We start from the raw sequence: 22669 nt of genomic DNA on the forward strand, positions 1-22669 counted from the left end.
CTTGTAAAGTGAATAATTTGCTGTGCTTTGAAGGCTCAGGGTATGGATCAGATGGATACATTCTACAGATTCAGCCAACCAACAGGTGTTAAGCCTAACACTGGTACCTGGTTTGTAGTAGGCCTACTGCTCTGAATCAACATTCAAGGAGCAGAATGAATCTGAGCTGTATCACTTATGTGAATCAGACATCAATCACCTCTCTGATTCAGTCACATATACAAAGCTCTGAATCAGACAAGAAGTATAAGTCTGACAGTCAGGATGTCAGTGGGTAGTGTAATTAATGTGTGGCGCGCGAGTGAATCAGTCTCTGTAAAAGAGGTTATTATAGCAGCTGACTCTCTAACCTCAGGGTTCCTATTCAGAGTTAACCAGGCTGGAGCTGCCCGCTCATACTGAATCAGTCAGCAGCAGGAGAGACTGACTCACCAGTCTAATGAGTGAGTGAGTAGTCACCACTACACTACTCAACTCTCTCATCCAAGTCTTCATGTGGGCCTGAAGCGTACATAGGACCTCTGGGGGCCTCATTTCCCCCTAGCTCCACCCAGCCAGCCTCCCCTAGCGTAGCCCAGCTCCACCCAGCCAGCCTCCCCTAGCGTAGCCCAGCTCCACCCAGCCAGCCTCCACTAGCGTAGCCCAGCTCCAGCCAGCCTCCCCTAGCGTAGCCCAGCTCCACCCAGTCAGCCTCCCCTAGCGTATCCCAGCTCTACCCAGTCAGCCTCCCCTAGTGTATCCCAGCTCCACCCAGTCAGCCTGCCCTACCGGGGCCCAGCTCCACACAGTCAGCCTCTCCTAGCGTAGCCCAGCTCCACACAGTCAGCCTCCCCTAGCGTATCCCAGCTCTACCCAGTCAGCCTCCTCTAGCGTAGCCCAGCTCCACCCAGTCAGCCTGCCCTAGCGGTGCCCAGCTCCATCCAGTCAGCCTCCCCTAGCGTGGCCCAGCTCCACCCAGTCAGCCTGCCTTAGCGTATCCCAGCTCTACCCAGTCAGCCTCCCCTAGCGTAGCCCAGCTCCACCCAGCCAGCCTCCACTAGCGTAGCCCAGCTCCAGCCAGCCTCCCCTAGCGTAGCCCAGCTCCACCCAGTCAGCCTCCCCTAGCGTATCCCAGCTCTACCCAGTCAGCCTCCCCTAGTGTAGCCCAGCTCCACCCAGTCAGCCTGCCCTACCGGGGCCCAGCTCCACACAGTCAGCCTGCCCTACCGGGGCCCAGCTCCACACAGTCAGCCTCTCCTAGCGTAGCCCAGCTCCACACAGTCAGCCTCCCCTAGCGTATCCCAGCTCTACCCAGTCAGCCTCCTCTAGCGTAGCCCAGCTCCACCCAGTCAGCCTGCCCTAGCGGTGCCCAGCTCCATCCAGTCAGCCTCCCCTAGCGTGGCCCAGCTCCACCCAGTCAGCCTGCCTTAGCGTATCCCAGCTCTACCCAGTCAGCCTCCCCTAGCGTAGCCCAGCTCCACCCAGCCAGCCTCCACTAGCGTAGCCCAGCTCCAGCCAGCCTCCCCTAGCGTAGCCCAGCTCCACCCAGTCAGCCTCCCCTAGCGTATCCCAGCTCTACCCAGTCAGCCTCCCCTAGTGTAGCCCAGCTCCACCCAGTCAGCCTGCCCTACCGGGGCCCAGCTCCACACAGTCAGCCTGCCCTACCGGGGCCCAGCTCCACACAGTCAGCCTCTCCTAGCGTAGCCCAGCTCCACACAGTCAGCCTCCCCTAGCGTATCCCAGCTCTACCCAGTCAGCCTCCTCTAGCGTAGCCCAGCTCCACCCAGTCAGCCTGCCCTAGCGTGGCCCAGCTCCATCCAGTCAGCCTCCCCTAGTGTGGCCCAGCTCCACCCAGTCAGCCTGCCTTAGCGTATCCCAGCTCTACCCAGTCAGCCTCCCCTAGCGTAGCCCAGCTCCACCCAGTCAGCCTGCCCTAGCGGGGCCCAGCTCCACCCAGTCAGCCTGCCCTAGCGGGGCCCAGCTCCATCCAGTCAGCCTGCCCTAGCGGGGCCCAGCTCCATCCAGTCAGCCTGCCCTAGCGGGGTCCAGCTCCATCCAGTCAGCCTGCCCTAGCGGGGCCCAGCTCCATCCAGTCAGCCTGCCCTAGCGGGGCCCAGCTCCACCCAGTCAGCCTCCCCTAGCGGGGCACAGCTCCACCCAGTCAGCCTCCCCTAGCGTGGCCCAGCTCCACCCAGTCAGCCTGCCCTAGCGGGGCCCAGCTCCATCCAGTCAGCCTGCCCTAGCGGTGCCCAGCTCCATCCAGTCAGCCTGTCCTAGCGGGGCCTATCTCCTGGCTCTTCATGGAGCTTATCATGGTCAACACCCAAGTCAGAGCGCCAGAGCGTTGTCTCGGCAGACAGATTCATTAGCCACACTGCAGATGGATAAAAAAAATAAAAAATAAGTGTCTACCCTGCTGCAAATGTCCATTTTAATCAGTGCATCGGTGAGCGTAGCTACAATCCTATTAAGAAGCTGGGGGACGGAGAGGCTATTCTGCAGCCCCTCTCCTCTCCTCTTCGCCTCAGACGACAAATTAATCATCTCTCTAATGCTTCATGAGAGCCAAACTTTTTGCCTCCTAATTCGAGGTGGAGTATATCTTTTACTTCTTTCCCCCCTCACTATTAATGGGTATGATTAATGTGTTTTCTGAGGCCTCAGACGTGCTTGGGCATTATACTGGGGAGGAGAGAGCCTCCCACACTCCAGAATGGTAGAAAGGCCATTATTTCAGAATGTTTGCTCCAAATTCATTATAGATTTCTACTTTTTTCAAAATGCTGAGATATTGATTACAAGACGAGGGGGAAACAAAGAAGTAAGAGAAAGTCTTAATAGAAAAGTATAGATAGATTGATGCAGAAAGAATGTCTGTCTGGTTACCTCATGCGTAACCGTACACCTGTACACCTGTACACCGATAGACACAACGCTACATTTGTTAATTCCTCTCACGAGTTTGCTGATTATATGTTGCACAGGCATCGCCAGCTGGAAACAAAGTGATAAAGTCACGCAGAAATGGAGCCCCGTAAACTGCATATTGTCCTTACTCCAGAGGATGCTTTCCTAAAAACAGTTAATTTATTCAGTCAAAAGAATTGCCATGCATGCCATAGCTGGCTCTACGAGGGATTTCTCATAGTCTCTTGGGCCATCCCACAAAAATGCAATTCAGCGTAAACACAAAAGACGCTCACCAAACTCTCACTCACTTGACACACTCTCTCGCACGCTGAGCACACTCACAGCTAGTCCTTGGTGATCACACCAGCAGCAATAACTTCTCACTTCCTCCTTGTGTATCTGTGCAGCTGGCCACATCAAGAACGGCACAGTAATCAGTAGGGCCTTGAAAAGAGATTGCAATTCCAAGAAGGCATGAATGAAATGTCTTCGTCTATAGGATCCCTACTCCAGAGCCTCGGCCTTCAAATCCCCCTCACAAATGAGAGAATTGCGTTCGCGTCTGTGAAGTGTTATTCATGCCGGCAATTGTGAGGACAAAAGTCTTTCATGCCTAAAGTGTATGGATTTAATGAAGACCAAGGGGACTCAATCAAACAGAGGACAATAAAGACCAAGTGATAAAGGAAACATGCTCAATGCATGACAAGCAGCCCCAGTGTCAAAAGGGACCTTTACTCTGAATATTCAACTAACGTGGTCTAATAGCACTACCTCATCTGCATTACCAAAAGCTCCCCCATTGTGTCTCCAAGGTTACATGAGTGACGCACTAGCACCACTTCACGTGTCTACAGCTCTTCTTGAGTGCCCAGAATAGTCGACGTCACTCGTCGTAATACCCGCCGTATCTGTCATAGCCAGTGTTCCCTCAAAAAACCTTTCCGGCACTGAGCAAATTTCAGGTCTGCTTAGCGCAAACTTGAACGTTGTGAAAATTCTGTGCAACTTCCAGCACGAGTTTACTGTCAACACTGAGGCTGTAGCCACTTTAAGTTACAGTTCTAACAGTGGCCAAGTCGGTTACTGTGGCTATTTGATCATAATGTAGACCTACCAGAGTGGCCTAACATCAAAAACAATGGAGGAAATGCATCCCATGGAAATAGCTGTTCTATCATTCAGCCTACAGTGGCAGCCGATGTGTGGTGTTCAATGTAGGCCTACATTCCATGAGACTTTTGAAAAAAACATGCAGGGCTAGACAATAACCTGTTTATCCACTTGTCCTTCAGACATGGAGGTGACTGAAGATGTTGTGCTGTTTGATTCAAGAAACCACTTTACAAAATAAAATGCATTATTAATCCTATACCATTATTATAGAGAATCAGACAAAGTATGCTACCCTCTGCATATTGGCTACTTAGCTTATTCAAGCCTGTCTCAAAATACAACACTGCCCCATTAACAAAAAAAAAAGAAGCTATTTACCGGACTCGCTTTTCAAAGATGCCTAGAAATGTACACATTTTGTGCTCTTGTAGGAAGCAATCACTCCCCTATTGCTGACTACAAATTATCTATAACTGGGCTAATAACTCACTAACTAGCAGAGGATATGAACAAAATGTGCACACATGGCTACACACAACTCTCGCTTTAATCTCAAAACAAGCACATCTACTCACCACCGCTCATGCTGTAAACACAGTCCAGTTCAAAGTAAATGGCACAGATGCATATACTGTATTGCAATGGTCTATTTGCATATGGGCCTACTGCAGCTCTGATTGTTTATGCCGCACAGGTCTGTGTACAGTACGGTCTGAGTAGTGCGTGTCAATGCAATATAATCCTACTCTGATGCGTTCTGCCTACAACCAAATCTCTTTCCTAGTTCGTTTTGTTTCGGGATGTTGCATTGAAAGTGGCTAATATTGCGTTGATTTGATGACAACTGCCACAGTAATGGGAAAAGTTGATAGTGTGAGGGAAAACTCTAGAACAGTGGTCACCGACCTTTTCTGAGTCAAGATCACTCTCTGAGTCAAAATGCAAGCCGAGATCTTCCGCTCAGATAGTTTTTAACATGACTTAAAAAAACGTAAGCCTATGCATCATTAACCAATTACAAATAGTTATGTAGCAATGAGGATTGTGCAGCAGGCTATAGGACCAATATATTATCACTGCATATTGGCTTTCCTTGAATTGCCCTGACAATGAATTGTTGTTCGGGTCATGGCAGACAGCGTGTAGGGCGTTTTGCTAATGTCAACGTGGTGAACACAATTTGAGGTAAGCTATATGATCACACAGGTAATAGATACATTGTTGTATTACTTGTGAAGCACAGCTGAGTGAGCATACATTTAACATTTATTTTACTGGGCTGACTGTCTGCATCTGATGGTCTGTCTCATTGGAGGGAGAGAGCAGCAGACTGAGGGTCCGCCTCAACATCCCTCCGCTCAGTCTTCCAGCTGATGGCTCATACACAAATTCATGTTGTTACTCCTATGAACAGAGAAAGTAAAATATTCCTCGATATTAAAAAAGACCCAAGCTGCTAATAATAACAACACAAGCCTAAAGATACACTTTCTTACTCATTCATTACTGCTGCAGTGCTTGTTGTAGCGCTGAGTGGAAATAGGAAGAATGTGCATTTTATGTCTTATAAAAGTGTTGAATACAAAGTGTTGACAGTGCTGAGTAAAAACCTAAACATGAATTCACTCATAAAAACAGCAGCTCTTTGCTGTATTCGTTGACAGTCTCTCTAGTCATGGTTTTAAATGTTTCACTTTGCTGTAGCTTTCTTTTATGTCTGCTACATTACTGCAGACACCGTAATCTGAGCCATCAGGTTGGCCAGTGGTAGACCTATAGTGTACTTGATTTGCTCTCTGGGTCCGATGGGAAGTTTGTACCTTCAGACTCATGCAATGGTTCAAAATGGAAACTGTTCAGGGTCTCCCAAACGGCGCAGCAGTCTAAGGCACTGCCCGAGATGAAAAAACAGCAACAAAACAAGGCTTTACCGTTTTTTTACAAGGCTTTATTGGCTTTTTACAGAAATGTTTGGCGATCGACTAGGAATGTCTTGGAGAACAACCAGTCGGTTGGTGACCACTGTTCCACAAAGTCGAGTGCTTTTCTCTGTGGGCTGATATTTCTGTGCGGCAGTCCAGGGGGAGATGCGCGGCAGACTCGGGGCTACTGCGAGCGAGCGCACATGCGCAGCTTAGACGGGACATTGGTCATAACCCTGCCTGCATGTAGTTATACCCTCCATATCTGTCATAACCCTGCCTGCGCATCGTTATACCCTCCATATCTGTCATAACCCTGCCTGCACATCGTTATACCCTCCATATCTGTCATAACCCTGCCTGCGCATCGTTATACCCTCCATATCTGTCATAACCCTGCCTGCACATCGTTATACCCTCCATATCTGTCATAACCCTGCCTGCAAGTCGTTATACCCTCCATATCTGTCATAACCCTGCCTGCAAGTCGTTATACCCTCCATATCTGTCATAACCCTGCCTGCACATCATTATACCCTCCATATCTGTCATAACCCTGCCTGCACATCATTATACCCTCCATATCTGTCATAACCCTGCCTGCACATCGTTATACCCTCCATATCTGTCATAACCTTGCCTGCACATCGTTATACCCTCCATATCTGTCATAACCCTGCCTGCATGTCGTTATACCCTCCATATCTGTCATAACCCTGCCTGCACATCATTATACCCTCCATATCTGTCATAACCCTGCCTGCATGTCGTTATACCCTCCATATCTGTCATAACCCTGCCTGCACATCGTTATACCCTCCATATCTGCATTAACCCTGCCGGCACATCGTTATACCCTCCATATCTGTCATAACCCTACCTGCACGTCATTATACCCTCCATATCTGTCATAACCCTGCCTGCAAGTCGTTATACCCTCCATATCTGCATTAACCCTGCCTGCACATCGTTATACCCTCCATATCTGTCATAACCCTGCCTGCACATCGTTATACCCTCCATATCTGTCATAACCCTGCCTGCAAGTCGTTATACCCTCCATATCTGTCATAACCCTGCCTGCACATCGTTATACCCTCCATATCTGTCATAACCCTGCCTGCACATCGTCATAACCCTGCCTGCACATCGTTATACCCTCCATATCTGTCATAACCCTGCCTGCACATCGTTATACCCTCCATATCTGTCATAACCCTGCCTGCACATCGTTATACCCTCCATATCTGTCATAACCCTGCCTGCACATCGTTATACCCTCCATATCTGCATTAACCCTGCCTGCACATCGTTATACCCTCCATATCTGTCATAACCCTACCTGCACATCATTATACCCTCCATATCTGTCATAACCCTGCCTGCACATCGTTATACCCTCCATATCTGCATTAACCCTGCCTGCACATCGTTATACCCTCCATATCTGTCATAACCCTGCCTGCATATCATTATACCCTCCATATCTGTCATAACCCTGCCTGCACATCGTTATACCCTCCATATCTGTCATAACCCTGCCTGCACATCGTTATACCCTTCATATCTGTCATAACCCTGCCTGCACATCGTTATACTCTCCATACCTGTCATAACCCTGCCTGCAAGTCGTTATACCCTCCATATCTGTCATAACCCTGCCTGCACATCATTATACCCTCCATATCTGTCATAACCCTGCCTGCACATCATTATACCCTCCATATCTGTCATAACCCTGCCTGCACATCGTTATACCCTCCATATCTGTCATAACCTTGCCTGCACATCGTTATACCCTCCATATCTGTCATAACCCTGCCTGCATGTCGTTATACCCTCCATATCTGTCATAACCCTGCCTGCACATCATTATACCCTCCATATCTGTCATAACCCTGCCTGCATGTCGTTATACCCTCCATATCTGTCATAACCCTGCCTGCACATCGTTATACCCTCCATATCTGCATTAACCCTGCCGGCACATCGTTATACCCTCCATATCTGTCATAACCCTACCTGCACGTCATTATACCCTCCATATCTGTCATAACCCTGCCTGCAAGTCGTTATACCCTCCATATCTGCATTAACCCTGCCTGCACATCGTTATACCCTCCATATCTGTCATAACCCTGCCTGCACATCGTTATACCCTCCATATCTGTCATAACCCTGCCTGCAAGTCGTTATACCCTCCATATCTGTCATAACCCTGCCTGCACATCGTTATACCCTCCATATCTGTCATAACCCTGCCTGCACATCGTCATAACCCTGCCTGCACATCGTTATACCCTCCATATCTGTCATAACCCTGCCTGCACATCGTTATACCCTCCATATCTGTCATAACCCTGCCTGCACATCGTTATACCCTCCATATCTGTCATAACCCTGCCTGCACATCGTTATACCCTCCATATCTGCATTAACCCTGCCTGCACATCGTTATACCCTCCATATCTGTCATAACCCTACCTGCACATCATTATACCCTCCATATCTGTCATAACCCTGCCTGCACATCGTTATACCCTCCATATCTGCATTAACCCTGCCTGCACATCGTTATACCCTCCATATCTGTCATAACCCTGCCTGCATATCATTATACCCTCCATATCTGTCATAACCCTGCCTGCACATCGTTATACCCTCCATATCTGTCATAACCCTGCCTGCACATCGTTATACCCTTCATATCTGTCATAACCCTGCCTGCACATCGTTATACTCTCCATACCTGTCATAACCCTGCCTGCATGTCGTTATACCCTCCATGTCTGTCATAACCCTGCCTGCATGTCGTTATACCCTCCATATCTGTCATAACCCTGCCTGCACATCGTTATACCCTCCATATCTGTCATAACCCTGCCTGCATGTAGTTATACTCTCCATATGTCATAACCCTGCCTGCATGTAGTTATACCCTCCATATCTGTCATAACCCTGCTTGCACATCGTTATACCCTCCATATCTGTCATAACCCTGCCTGCATGTCGTTATACCCTCCATATCTGTCATAACCCTGCCTGCACATTGTTATACCCTCCATATCTGTCATAACCCTGCCTGCACATCGTTATACCCTCCATACCTGTCATAACCCTGCCTGCACATCGTTATACCCTCCATATCTGTCATAACCCTGCCTGCACGTCGTTATACCCTCCATATCTGTCATAACCCTGCCTGCACGTCGTTATACCCTCCATATCTGTCATAACCCTGCCTGCGCATCGTTATACCCTCCATACCTGTCATAACCCTGCCTGCATGTAGTTATACCCTCCATATCTGTCATAACCTTACCTGCACGTCGTTATACCCTCCATATCTGTCATAACCCTGCCTGCACATCGTTATACCCTCCATATCTGTCATAACCCTGCCTGGACATCATTATACCCTCCATACCTCTCATAACCCTACCTGCACACACAGACCTAGAAGTTCCACCTCTGTTGACACAACAGCAGCTAGCGCACGCTAATGGACTGATTAATGCAATCAAACGATAACCTCTGCTCCACAGGACTATTGAGGTCCATCTGCTAGCAGCAAGTTCACTGTAGCCTGATTGCGTGTAATGACTGTAGAGGCAAAATGGTGATGAAGGTCTCTTCAAGAACAGATTCATTATGCATCAATGGTTGAACATGTCAGACCTACCCTGGATAAAATGGCACCGTGTGTCATTGACAGATACACAGACACACACAGTTACATTTAGCAGATACTCGTATCCAGAGAAACTTACAGGAGCAATTAGGGTACTTGCTCAAGGGCACAGACAGATTATTTACCAAGTCGGCTAGGGTATTCGAACCAGCGACCTTTCGGTTACTGTCCCAACGCTCTTAACCGCTAGGCAACCTGCCACCCACATATAACCAGTTTGGCAATAATGTTGGCTGAAAAGTATGCAGCAATAATTTTGGCAATCAGTGGGTTAGGGTTCGGTGATACTAGGCATCCTGCAATGGGACGTCAGAAAACCATTACCGTGTCTAGTGTCAATGTTAACCTGCCCAGACTCACTACTAAACAATGACATAGCCCATTTTCCTCCTATCACAAAGACAGTGTCAATAACAGCAGAATGACTTGTACTTGTCCTCGTGCTAATAGGCGGTTCTATGAGACACTGTCAAAAATGCCCACATTTTCAGTTTCACCACTCTCTTTACATCCCATAATCACGGATCATCAGTACATCTGGTACCCAGCCTTTGGTACCCAGCCCATACAACTGCTACCCAGCCTCTGGTACCCAGACCATACAACTGGTACCCAGCCTGTACGTCTGGTACCCAGCCCATACATCTGGTACCCAGCCCGTACATCTGGTACTCAGCCCATCCAACTGGTACCCAGCCCAACCAACTGGTACCCAGCTTCTGCTACCCAGCCCATACATCTGGTACCCAGCCCATACATCTGGTACCCAGCCCATACAACTGGTACCCAGCATCTGCTACCCAGCCCATACATCTGGTACACAGCCCATACATCTTGTACCCAGCCCATACATCTTGTACCCAGCCCATACATATGGTACCCAGCCTCTGCTACCCAGCCGAAACCTCTGGTACCCAACGCATACCTCTGGTACCCAACGCATACCTCTGGTACCCAACGCATACCTCTGGTACCCAACGCATACCTCTGGTACCCAGCCCATACATCTGGTACACAGCCCATACATTTTGTACCCAGCCTCTGGTACCCAGCCCGTACATCTGGTACTCAGCCTCTGCTACCCAGCCCATACCTCTGGCACCCAGCGCATACCTCTGGTACCCAGCGCATACATCTGGTACGCAGCCCATACATCTGGTACCCAGCCTCTGGTACCCAGCCCATACATCTGGTACCCAGCCCGTACATCTGCTACCCAGCCTCTGCTACCCAGCCGATACATCTGGTACCCAGCCTCTGCTACCCAGCCGATCCATCTGGTACCCAGCCCATACATATTGTACCAAGCCCATACATCTGGTACCCAGCCCATACATCTGGAACACAGCCCATAGAAGTAGTACCCAGCCCACGCTTCTGCTACCCAGCCCATACATCTGATACCAAGCCCATACAACTGGTAAACAGCCCATACAACTGGTACCCAGCCTCTGCTACCCAGCCAATACCTCTGGTACCCAGCCCATACCTCTGGTACCCAGCCCATACCTCTGGTACCCAGCGCATACCTCTGGTACCCAGCGCATACCTCTGGTACCCAGCGCATACCTCTGGTACCCAGCGCATACCTCTGGTACCCAGCGCATACCTCTGGTACCCAGCGCATACATCTGGTACCCAGCCCATACATTTGGTACGCAGCCCATACATCTGGTACACATTCCATACATTTTGTACCCAGCCCATACATCTGGTACACAGCCCATACATTTTGTACCCAGCCTCTGGTACCCAGCCCGTACATCTGGTACTCAGCCTCTGCTACCCAGCCCATACCTCTGGTACCCAACGCATACCTCTGGAACCCAGCGCATACCTCTGGAACCCAGCGCATACCTCTGGAACCCAGCGCATACCTCTGGTACTCAGCGCATACATCTGGTACGCAGCCCAGACATCTGGTACCCAGCCTCTGGTACCCAGGCCATACATCTGGTACCCAGCCCGTACATCTACTACCCAGCCCAAACATATGGTACCCAGCCCATACATCTGGTACCCAGCCCATACATCTGGTACCCAACCCATACATATTGTACCCAGCCCATTCCTCTGGTACCTAGCCCATACATCTGGTACTCAGCCCATACATCTGGTGCCCAGCGCATACCCTTGGTACACAGCGCATACCCCTGGTACCCAGCGCATACCTCTGGTACCCAGCGCATACCTCTGGTACCCAACGCATACCTCTGGTACCCAACGCATACCTCTGGTACCCAGCGCATACCTCTGGTACCCAGCGCATACCTCTGGTACTCAGCGCATACATCTGGTACCCAGCCCATACATCTGGTACACAGCCCATACATTTTGTACCCAGCCTCTGGTACCCAGCCCGTACATCTGGTACTCAGCCTCTGCTACCCAGCCCATACCTCTGGTACCCAGCGCATACCTCTGGTACTCAGTGCATACCTTTGGTACGCAGCCCATACATCTGGTACCCAGCCTCTGGTACCCAGCCCATACATCTGGTACCCAGCCCGTACATCTGCTACCCAGCCTCTGCTACCCAGCCGATACATCTGGTACCCAGCCTCTGCTACCAAGCCGATACATCTGGTACCCAGCCCATACATCTGGTACCCAGCCCATACATATTGTACCCAGCCCATACTTCTGGTACCCAACCCATACATCTGGTACTCAGCCCATACATCTGGTACCCAGCCCATACATCTGGAACACAGCCCATAGAAGTAGTACCCAGCCCACGCTTCTGCTACCCAGCCCATACATCTGATACCCAGCCCATACAACTGGTACCCAGCCTCTGCTACCCAGCCAATACTTCTGGTACCCAGCCCATACCTCTGGTACCCAGCCCATACCTCTGGTACCCAGCGCATACCTCTGGTAGTCAGCGCATACCTCTGGTACCTAGCCCATACCTCTGGTACCCAGCCCATACATCTGGTACCCAGCCCATACCTCTGGTACCCAGCGCATACCTCTGGTACTCAGCGCATACCTCTGGTACTCAGCGCATACCTCTGGTACTCAGCGCATACCTCTGGTACCCAGCCCATACATTTGGTACGCAGCCCATACATCTGGTACCCAGCCTCTGGTACCCAGCCTCTGCATCTGCTACCCAGCCAATACATCTGCTACCTAGCCCATACCTCTGGTACCCAGCCCATACCTCTGGTACCCAGCCCATACCTCTGGTACCCAGCCCATACCTCTGGTACCCAGCCCATACATCTGGAACCCAACCCATACATCTGGTACCCAGCCCATACATCTGGAACCCAGCCCATACATCTGGAACCCAACCCAGGCCTGCGCTGCACTGGTTGTAAATCAGATATGTTCTGTCCTGTTCTCGCCTCAAACACGAAGCAAAGCACTATGAAAATTATGTATCCAATGTTTCAGTCTTAATGTGACCATTTGCTAGGTCAGTTGAATCTGAGACAGCCGGAGAGGAGACAGGCAAACCATTACGCTCCGGAGGAGGAGTGAAGGAAGGGAGTGAAGGAAGGGAGGGAGGGAATGGAGGGAGGGTAGGAATGGAGGGAGGGATCTGTGAGGAAAGGCAGAGGGTCGGCTCCACTGATCCTCTCAAAGCCTCTCCCTGGCTGACCTGTAGGTTACCTTTAGAGGAGATTGTAAAGCAGGGTGAACAGGGTGCAGGTCTTCAGGGGGAGACTGAAGCAGTTATTTATGGATGTTTCATGCGAGCCCTTCATGGTGTGTGGATCTGGGAGGAATTATAGAGTTTGAATTGCAGTACCGTGACTGGGAAATAAATAGCTGGATATTCAGACCCAAAACAAAACATAACGCAACATGGCAGGCTTACCACAGTTAGATGGAAGGCCTGTGTTTGCCCTTGTGAAACTGGATGGTAGACAAGGATCCACAAGGATGTGACCAGGTATATTTAAAAAGACAAGATTGTGTCCATAACGGCCAAGAACAAGCTCCACATTTTTAGTTCTCACAGCATTTCGCCCTTCAAATGAAGAAGCTCAACAGAGGAGCTTACAAAAAAAGAAGTTTAGCTGGGGACAAGCATTGTTTCTCAAACAAGTAAAAACGCTCCCACCTGCTGTTTCCAGAATAAACAAACTGTTACGGGGACGGAGAAACAGAGTAGTAAGACAGGTTTCTACACTCATGGAAAGCAGAATACCATCCAGGAAGATCACTGCAGAATTTTCCCCATTTCCCACCAGTAAACAGTGTTTGCTCAGCTGAGATTGATAGTTATGGACAAATGGGAAAGAGAGTCAGTTTACCCAGCTGAATCAGCAGGTGACTCCATCATAGCACTGAAATATTCTTGGGCCACCATTGTAATAGTCCAGGCTTTCTGTTCAACGCAAATAGAACATTAGGAGGAATGTGTTTGTTCTGACCGAGCTGCTATTGACAAAGGGTGAGAGTTAATAACACTGCAACATGTGCTAAGACTCAAGCTTTTGTCTTCCTTTCTAAACTTTAAACTTGGTTGAGAACAGAGGCACAGGTTACTGCAAAGTGAACCTATGTCCAATTAATAATTGACAATGATGGAAGGTGTGTGTTTGCATGTGTTTGTGTGTGTTGTCATGTATTTCTACATGTGTTGCTGAAGATGCAGGTTTATTTCATCTGTGTTCAGTCTCCCCTGCTCCCTCTTTGCTGAAAGGCTTTGTGGATGCTGATCTGTGTTCAGTCTCCCCTGCTCCCTCTCTGATGAAAGGCTTTGTGGGTGCTGATCTGTGTTCTCTCTCCCCTGCTCCCTATTTGATGAAAGGCTTTGTGAGTGCTGATCTGTGTTCAGTCTCCCCTGCTCCCTCTCTGATGAAAGGCTTTGTGGGTGCTGATCTGGGTTCACTCTCCCCTGCTCCCTCTCTGATGAAAGGCTTTGTGGGTGCTGATCTGTGTTCAGTCTCCCCTGCTCCCTCTCTGATGAAAGGCTTTGTGAGTGCTGATCTGTGTTCAGTCTCCCCTGCTCCCTCTCTGATGAAAGGCTTTGTGGGTGCTGATCTGGGTTCACTCTCCCCTGCTCCCTCTCTGATGAAAGGCTTTGTGCGTGCTGATCTGTGTTCAGTCTCCCCTGCTCCCTCTTTGATGAAAGGTTTTGTGGGTGCTGATCTGTGTTCAGTCTCCCCTGCTCCCTCTTTGATGAAAGGTTTTGTGGGTGCTGATCTGTGTTCAGTCTCCCCTGCTCCCTCTTTGATGAAAGGCTTTGTGGGTGCTGATCTGTGTTCAGTCTCCCCTGCTCCCTCTCTGATGAAAGGCTTTGTGAGTGCTGATCTGTGTTCAGTCTCCCCTGCTCCCTCTCTGATGAAAGGCTTTGTGAGTGCTGATCTGTGTTCAGTCTCCCCTGCTCCCTCTCTGATGAAAGGCTTTGTGAGTGCTGATCTGTGTTCAGTCTCCCCTGCTCCCTCTCTGATGAAAGGCTTTGTGAGTGCTGATCTGTGTTCAGTCTCCCCTGCTCCCTCTCTGATGAAAGGCTTTGTGAGTGCTGATCTGTGTTCAGTCTCCCCTGCTCCCTCTCTGATGAAAGGCTTTGTGGGTGCTGATCTGTGTTCAGTCTCCCCTGCTCCCTCTCTGATGAAAGGCTTTGTGGGTGCTGATCTGTGTTCAGTCTCCCCTGCTCCCTCTCTGATGAAAGGCTTTGTGAGTGCTGATCTGTGTTCAGTCTCCCCTGCTCCCTCTCTGATGAAAGGCTTTGTGGGTGCTGATCTGTGTTCAGTCTCCCCTGCTCCCTCTCTGATGAAAGGCTTTGTGAGTGCTGATCTGTGTTCAGTCTCCCCTGCTCCCTCTCTGATGAAAGGCTTTGTGAGTGCTGATCTGTGTTCAGTCTCCCCTGCTCCCTCTCTGATGAAAGGCTTTGTGAGTGCTGATCTGTGTTCAGTCTCCCCTGCTCCCTCTCTGATGAAAGGCTTTGTGAGTGCTGATCTGTGTTCAGTCTCCCCTGCTCCCTCTCTGATGAAAGGCTTTGTGAGTGCTGATCTGTGTTCAGTCTCCCCTGCTCCCTCTCTGATGAAAGGCTTTGTGAGTGCTGATCTGTGTTCAGTCTCCCCTGCTCCCTCTCTGATGAAAGGCTTTGTGAGTGCTGATCTGTGTTCAGTCTCCCCTGCTCCCTCTCTGATGAAAGGCTTTGTGAGTGCTGATCTGTGTTCAGTCTTCCCTGCTCCCTCTCTGATGAAAGGCTTTGTGAGTGCTGATCTGTGTTCAGTCTCCCCTGCTCCCTCTCTGATGAAAGGCTTTGTGGGTGCTGATCTGTGTTCAGTCTCCCCTGCTCCCTCTCTGATGAAAGGCTTTGTGAGTGCTGATCTGTGTTCAGTCTCCCCTGCTCCCTCTCTGATGAAAGGCTTTGTGAGTGCTGATCTGTGTTCAGTCTCCCCTGCTCCCTCTCTGATGAAAGGCTTTGTGGGTGCTGATCTGTGTTCAGTCTCCCCTGCTCCCTCTCTGATGAAAGGCTTTGTGGGTGCTGATCTGTGTTCAGTCTCCCCTGCTCCCTCTCTGATGAAAGGCTTTGTGAGTGCTGATCTGTGTTCAGTCTCCCCTGCTCCCTCTCTGATGAAAGGCTTTGTGGGTGCTGATCTGTGTTCAGTCTCCCCTGCTCCCTCTCTGATGAAAGGCTTTGTGAGTGCTGATCTGTGTTCAGTCTCCCCTGCTCCCTCTCTGATGAAAGGCTTTGTGAGTGCTGATCTGTGTTCAGTCTCCCCTGCTCCCTCTCTGATGAAAGGCTTTGTGAGTGCTGATCTGTGTTCAGTCTCCCCTGCTCCCTCTCTGATGAAAGGCTTTGTGAGTGCTGATCTGTGTTCAGTCTCCCCTGCTCCCTCTCTGATGAAAGGCTTTGTGAGTGCTGATCTGTGTTCAGTCTCCCCTGCTCCCTCTCTGATGAAAGGCTTTGTGAGTGCTGATCTGTGTTCAGTCTCCCCTGCTCCCTCTCTGATGAAAGGCTTTGTGAGTGCTGATCTGTGTTCAGTCTCCCCTGCTCCCTCTCTGATGAAAGGCTTTGTGAGTGCTGATCTGTGTTCAGTCTCCCCTGCTCCCTCTCTGATGAAAGGCTTTGTGAGTGCTGATCTGTGTTCAGTCTTCCCTGCTCCCTCTCTGATGAAAGGCTTTGTGAGTGCTGATCTGTGTTCAGTCTCCCCTGCTCCCTCTCTGATGAAAGGCTTTGTGGGTGCTGATCTGTGTTCAGTCTCCCCTGCTCCCTCTCTGATGAAAGGCTTTGTGAGTGCTGATCTGTGTTCAGTCTCCCCTGCTCCCTCTCTGATGAAAGGCTTTGTGAGTGCTGATCTGTGTTCAGTCTCCCCTGCTCCCTCTCTGATGAAAGGCTTTGTGAGTGCTGATCTGTGTTCAGTCTCCCCTGCTCCCTCTCTGATGAAAGGCTTTGTGAGTGCTGATCTGTGTTCAGTCTCCCCTGCTCCCTCTCTGATGAAAGGCTTTGTGAGTGCTGATCTGTGTTCAGTCTCCCCTGCTCCCTCTCTGATGAAAGGCTTTGTGAGTGCTGATCTGTGTTCAGTCTCCCCTGCTCCCTCTCTGATGAAAGGCTTTGTGGGTGCTGATCTGTGTTCAGTCTCCCCTGCTCCCTCTCTGATGAAAGGCTTTGTGAGTGCTGATCTGTGTTCAGTCTCCCCTGCTCCCTCTCTGATGAAAGGCTTTGTGAGTGCTGATCTGTGTTCAGTCTCCCCTGCTCCCTCTCTGATGAAAGGCTTTGTGGGTGCTGATCTGTGTTCAGTCTACCCTGCTCCCTCTCTGATGAAAGGCTTTGTGAGTGCTGATCTGTGTTCAGTCTACCCTGCTCCCTCTCTGATGAAAGGCTTTGTGAGTGCTGATCTGTGTTCAGTCTCCCCTGCTCCCTCTCTGATGAAAGGCTTTGTGAGTGCTGATCTGTGTTCAGTCTCCCCTGCTCCCTCTCTGATGAAAGGCTTTGTGAGTGCTGATCTGTGTTCAGTCTCCCCTGCTCCCTCTCTGATGAAAGGCTTTGTGAGTGCTGATCTGTGTTCAGTCTCCCCTGCTCCCTCTCTGATGAAAGGCTTTGTGAGTGCTGATCTGTGTTCAGTCTCCCCTGCTCCCTCTCTGATGAAAGGCTTTGTGAGTGCTGATCTGTGTTCAGTCTCCCCTGCTCCCTCTCTGATGAAAGGCTTTGTGAGTGCTGATCTGTGTTCAGTCTCCCCTGCTCCCTCTCTGATGAAAGGCTTTGTGAGTGCTGATCTGTGTTCAGTCTCCCCTGCTCCCTCTCTGATGAAAGGCTTTGTGAGTGCTGATCTGTGTTCAGTCTCCCCTGCTCCCTCTCTGATGAAAGGCTTTGTGAGTGCTGATCTGTGTTCAGTCTCCCCTGCTCCCTCTCTGATGAAAGGCTTTGTGAGTGCTGATCTGTGTTCAGTCTCCCCTGCTCCCTCTCTGATGAAAGGCTTTGTGAGTGCTGATCTGTGTTCAGTCTCCCCTGCTCCCTCTCTGATGAAAGGCTTTGTGAGTGCTGATCTGTGTTCAGTCTCCCCTGCTCCCTCTCTGATGAAAGGCTTTGTGAGTGCTGATCTGTGTTCAGTCTCCCCTGCTCCCTCTCTGATGAAAGGCTTTGTGGGTGCTGATCTGTGTTCAGTCTCCCCTGCTCCCTCTCTGATGAAAGGCTTTGTGAGTGCTGATCTGTGTTCAGTCTCCCCTGCTCCCTCTCTGATGAAAGGCTTTGTGGGTGCTGATCTGTGTTCAGTCTCCCCTGCTCCCTCTCTGATGAAAGGCTTTGTGAGTGCTGATCTGTGTTCAGTCTCCCCTGCTCCCTCTCTGATGAAAGGCTTTGTGAGTGCTGATCTGTGTTCAGTCTCCCCTGCTCCCTCTCTGATGAAAGGCTTTGTGAGTGCTGATCTGTGTTCAGTCTCCCCTGCTCCCTCTCTGATGAAAGGCTTTGTGAGTGCTGATCTGTGTTCAGTCTCCCCTGCTCCCTCTCTGATGAAAGGCTTTGTGAGTGCTGATCTGTGTTCAGTCTCCCCTGCTCCCTCTCTGATGAAAGGCTTTGTGAGTGCTGATCTGTGTTCAGTCTCCCCTGCTCCCTCTCTGATGAAAGGCTTTGTGGGTGCTGATCTGTGTTCAGTCTCCCCTGCTCCCTCTCTGATGAAAGGCTTTGTGAGTGCTGATCTGTGTTCAGTCTCCCCTGCTCCCTCTCTGATGAAAGGCTTTGTGAGTGCTGATCTGTGTTCAGTCTCCCCTGCTCCCTCTCTGATGAAAGGCTTTGTGAGTGCTGATCTGTGTTCAGTCTCCCCTGCTCCCTCTCTGATGAAAGGCTTTGTGAGTGCTGATCTGTGTTCAGTCTCCCCTGCTCCCTCTCTGATGAAAGGCTTTGTGAGTGCTGATCTGTGTTCAGTCTCCCCTGCTCCCTCTCTGATGAAAGGCTTTGTGAGTGCTGATCTGTGTTCAGTCTCCCCTGCTCCCTCTCTGATGAAAGGCTTTGTGAGTGCTGATAAACCACACAGCCTTTTCCTCCCAGGTATTATAAATATTCTTTATCTCCTCACTGCTCCCCCCAGCGTATGAAATCCCCCAGATTGGAAAATAAATACAGCGCATTAAAACCTTAGATATGAAATTGATTAATTTCTCCCCCTTAAATAGCATTATGACACCCAGCGCCATATATCACTCTGGGACGGAAGGAGAGGTGCATCCGGGAGTCTTACAGATGCTCGTTGCTGTCGGCTCATCGGCTTTACGACGTTACGCGGATGTTGTATAGATGTGATTGATGCTGATGAGTTACCTCTTGTTTTATACTGTGGCCTGGTTATTTTGAGCCACAGTATAAAACAAGAGAGGAGGAGGGGGAACTGGTGTGTGATTTACCTTCTAGGCGGGTAGTTCACTCTATGGTTATTATAGACTCAAGATTGGGGTATTTTGCCCTTACATTGTGTCGTTCAACTCGACTCAGGTTGTGTGGTGTGCTTCTAACAGGCCTGTTTTACAGAGAGCCCTCAGGTCACTGATGAATAACAGCTCCAGACATCCTTTATCAACGGCAGGGGAGGGTAGGGGACAAATGACTGGAGCCCAGGACCTATTTCACTCCCGTTTGGCCTTAGGCTCACACACACACCTGTAAGGGGTCACGAGCTTAGGAGGCTCCCAACCCCATGAAATTAGCTTTAAAACAGCAACATTTTCTCTCAGCCTCATGGCCAAATGTGTAGAATAGCAGGAACTTAGCTCAGGGATTCTTGAAAGTCGGAGAATGTCTGGCAGGGAAACTATTTTGATTGTTCGAAAAAATGTATTGTTGCATTATTTGAGCTTAAAATGTACATTTAGCAGAATTTTCTGTGGCAAATATTGGTTTTGGGAATTCTTTTAATCCTTTAAATATTATTAATTTCCATGTCGGCTCTATGCCTGGAAATGCCCTTGTCCGGAGCAAAGGATCCCAACTCCAAAATCTCCAAAAAGGTTTTTAAAATCCTTAAAACCTGTAGTAAAGGATATTAACTTGAGATAACCCTCTGTGACTTTAAATAATATTTCTCTCAAAACTGTGATTCCTGAAAGATGTGTCCAGAGATTTAGTCAACTCTGTCAGATTAGTCTAAAATCCTAAACAGGGTCAGCTATACCATAATGCCCCATTATTCATGTCCTCATTACATGTAGTCCAACAAGGTCACTCATGGTCTGGAAAGTTCCCTACTTTTAATTGAAACAAACAATATTGGAATCATCATGTCATAACCATAAACTGTTAACATCTGCCTGATAGATTACTATAGACATACTATAGGCCAAGGCAAAATACCCACACAAGACGTTTGATTTGCTTTTTTAATGACATGCCATATAACCTAACCCTACTCTTTCATAGTGTGTACTTTGGATAGCTTGTCTTCCATCAACCACTCTGATGACAATAACTTATGTTTGTGCGGTTTTCATTGAAAGCTCATCTGATTTTAAACTAATAAATCAAGATTATCTTACATCTGCTAGCAATATGTGCCTCCAATGACCTTCGTCTTGCTGATCTTATCCAGATGCAGGTTTTGTAATGAAATGTTATATTTCTCTGGGTAAATAACAGACTGTCACTTGTTTGCCTGACTTTTACCAGATGTCAATAATTGCAGCTGTTTTTTTGAAGATTCTCATAAAAGAGAATGTCTTTAAAACGTTGTGTTTGAAGAGAACATCAGAATGACTTAAGTTCATCTCGCTTGTTCCAAAGACAATAATTCACCTCCAACCAACTCTCTACGAGGGGCTGGGTGTGGGATGGAATCCACGAAACACACCGTCTCACAAGAGTTGTGTGAGACATTACTCACCTCAGAAGAGTTTTTGAGGATCCTTGAGAGTGAAATACAGTTTAGCAGTTACCTAGAAGCTGGGTTAAAAACGTCATCTCCACTTAGCACACGTTAGCTAACTGCTCCATTGAGAAAGGGCTTTAAGTCACTGCGTTATCCATCTGTTCAGATGACAGGTAAGGCAAAATGGGCCAACCTCCTCATGCTATGTCCATTAAACAGAAATGTAACACTGCTTTAGATAAATTACACTAACCATTCCAATCATTCTTCATTTAGTGTGTGTGCCCTTCCTGCAGCCCGGTCTCTATTTTTGGGGAATTTAATCAAATTCCACCACTTTCCATACAATTCAAATGTAATAAGCTTATCAAAATGCGGATTAAACCTTTGAAACTCCCTCCTGCACACCTTTTCCTAATGGATTTGGCCAAAATACACCTGTACATAAAAACACAGGTCCAGAACTTGCTGTTACACAATAACTGTCCAAATTAGGAATGAAATCCTATGATGAATACACTCATTCATCAGCAAGTATGACAGTTGAAACAATTGTATTATTTAATATACAATTATGCTAAATAGTCCATGTGGAGCAACACCAGATGTTACTTAATTAACCTTTATGTAAAGATACCGTTCCATTTCATTGTTTCTCACCTTCAGGAGCTCAAAATGGGAGAAACATGAAAATAACAAGAAAATCTATTCTGAGTTAGATGACGATAAACACAGTAGCGTTACCTGGGGGGAAAATCACTAATCTAAGGGGTTACTGCTAACATAGGGTATGTGCCCATGCAGTATAATAGCACCATCTACTATTGGGGTGAGTCTATTCCTGGAGGAAGAATTGAGCGATTTCCGCTAGATGGGCCAGCTGCAAAGTCAAAATTGTCTATATTGTAAAAATTCATGATTTTGGTCTTAATTTGAGGTTAGGGTTAGCAGTGTGGTTAAGAGGGCCTCCCGGGTGGCACAGTGATCTAGGACACTGCATAGCAGCGCTAGCTGTGCCACCAGAGACTCTAGGTTCGCGCTCTGTCGCAGCCAGAGCCAGACGTGACCGGGAGGTCCGTGGGGCGACGCACAATTGGCCTAGCGTCGTCCGGTTTAGGGAGGGCTTGGCCGGTAGGGATATCCTTGTCTCATCGCGCACCACACATTGGTGCAGCTGGCTTCCGGGTTGGAGGAGCGCTGTGTTAAGAAGCGTGTTTCGGAGGACGCATGGCTTTCGACCTTCGTCTCTCCCGAGCCCCGTACGGGAGTTGCAGCGATGAGACAAGATAGTAATTACTAACAATTGGATACCACGAAATTGGGGAGAAAAAAGGGGGTAAAAAAAAAAAGCAGTGTGGTTAAGGTTAGGCTTAAGGTTAGGCTTAAGGTTAGGCTTAAGGTTAGGCTTAAAATCAAATTTTATGACTTGGCTGTGCCAGCTAGTAACCACTCTGCAGAGCTGACTCCAAAACAAGATTCATGTCAAAAAACGCTAACCAGCTTCTACTATATTAATAACAGAAATTATGCATTCAGAGCATAAGTTCTCTCCCGAAACTCACTATCAATTTCACTAAAGCCAGATGTGGACTGGCCGGCAGGCAGCAACTGTTAGAGATTTGTGGTGGAGCCAGTAAATATTTTATGAAACAGAGACCTGGAGAACACACACAACCACTAGGGATTTTCAGAGGTAGATTATCAGATCATACCCAATACCCATATATGGAGATAGTAAACACAATTCAGAAAGTCATATATTGGAGGAAAACTAGTAATACCCTTTT

At 48.8% G+C, this 22669-nt stretch overlaps 1 protein-coding gene across 2 annotated transcripts in view; it reads right to left on the minus strand.

Annotated features, from left to right (window-relative positions):
* LOC110532724 (attractin-like protein 1) overlaps positions 1-22669 on the minus strand; it is a 323112-nt gene that overhangs the window by 35547 nt on the left and 264896 nt on the right. The gene's annotated exons all lie outside the window — the stretch shown is intronic.

This window comes from Oncorhynchus mykiss, chromosome 1, assembly GCF_013265735.2.
Source record: "Oncorhynchus mykiss isolate Arlee chromosome 1, USDA_OmykA_1.1, whole genome shotgun sequence".
Lineage (NCBI taxonomy): Eukaryota > Metazoa > Chordata > Actinopteri > Salmoniformes > Salmonidae > Oncorhynchus > Oncorhynchus mykiss.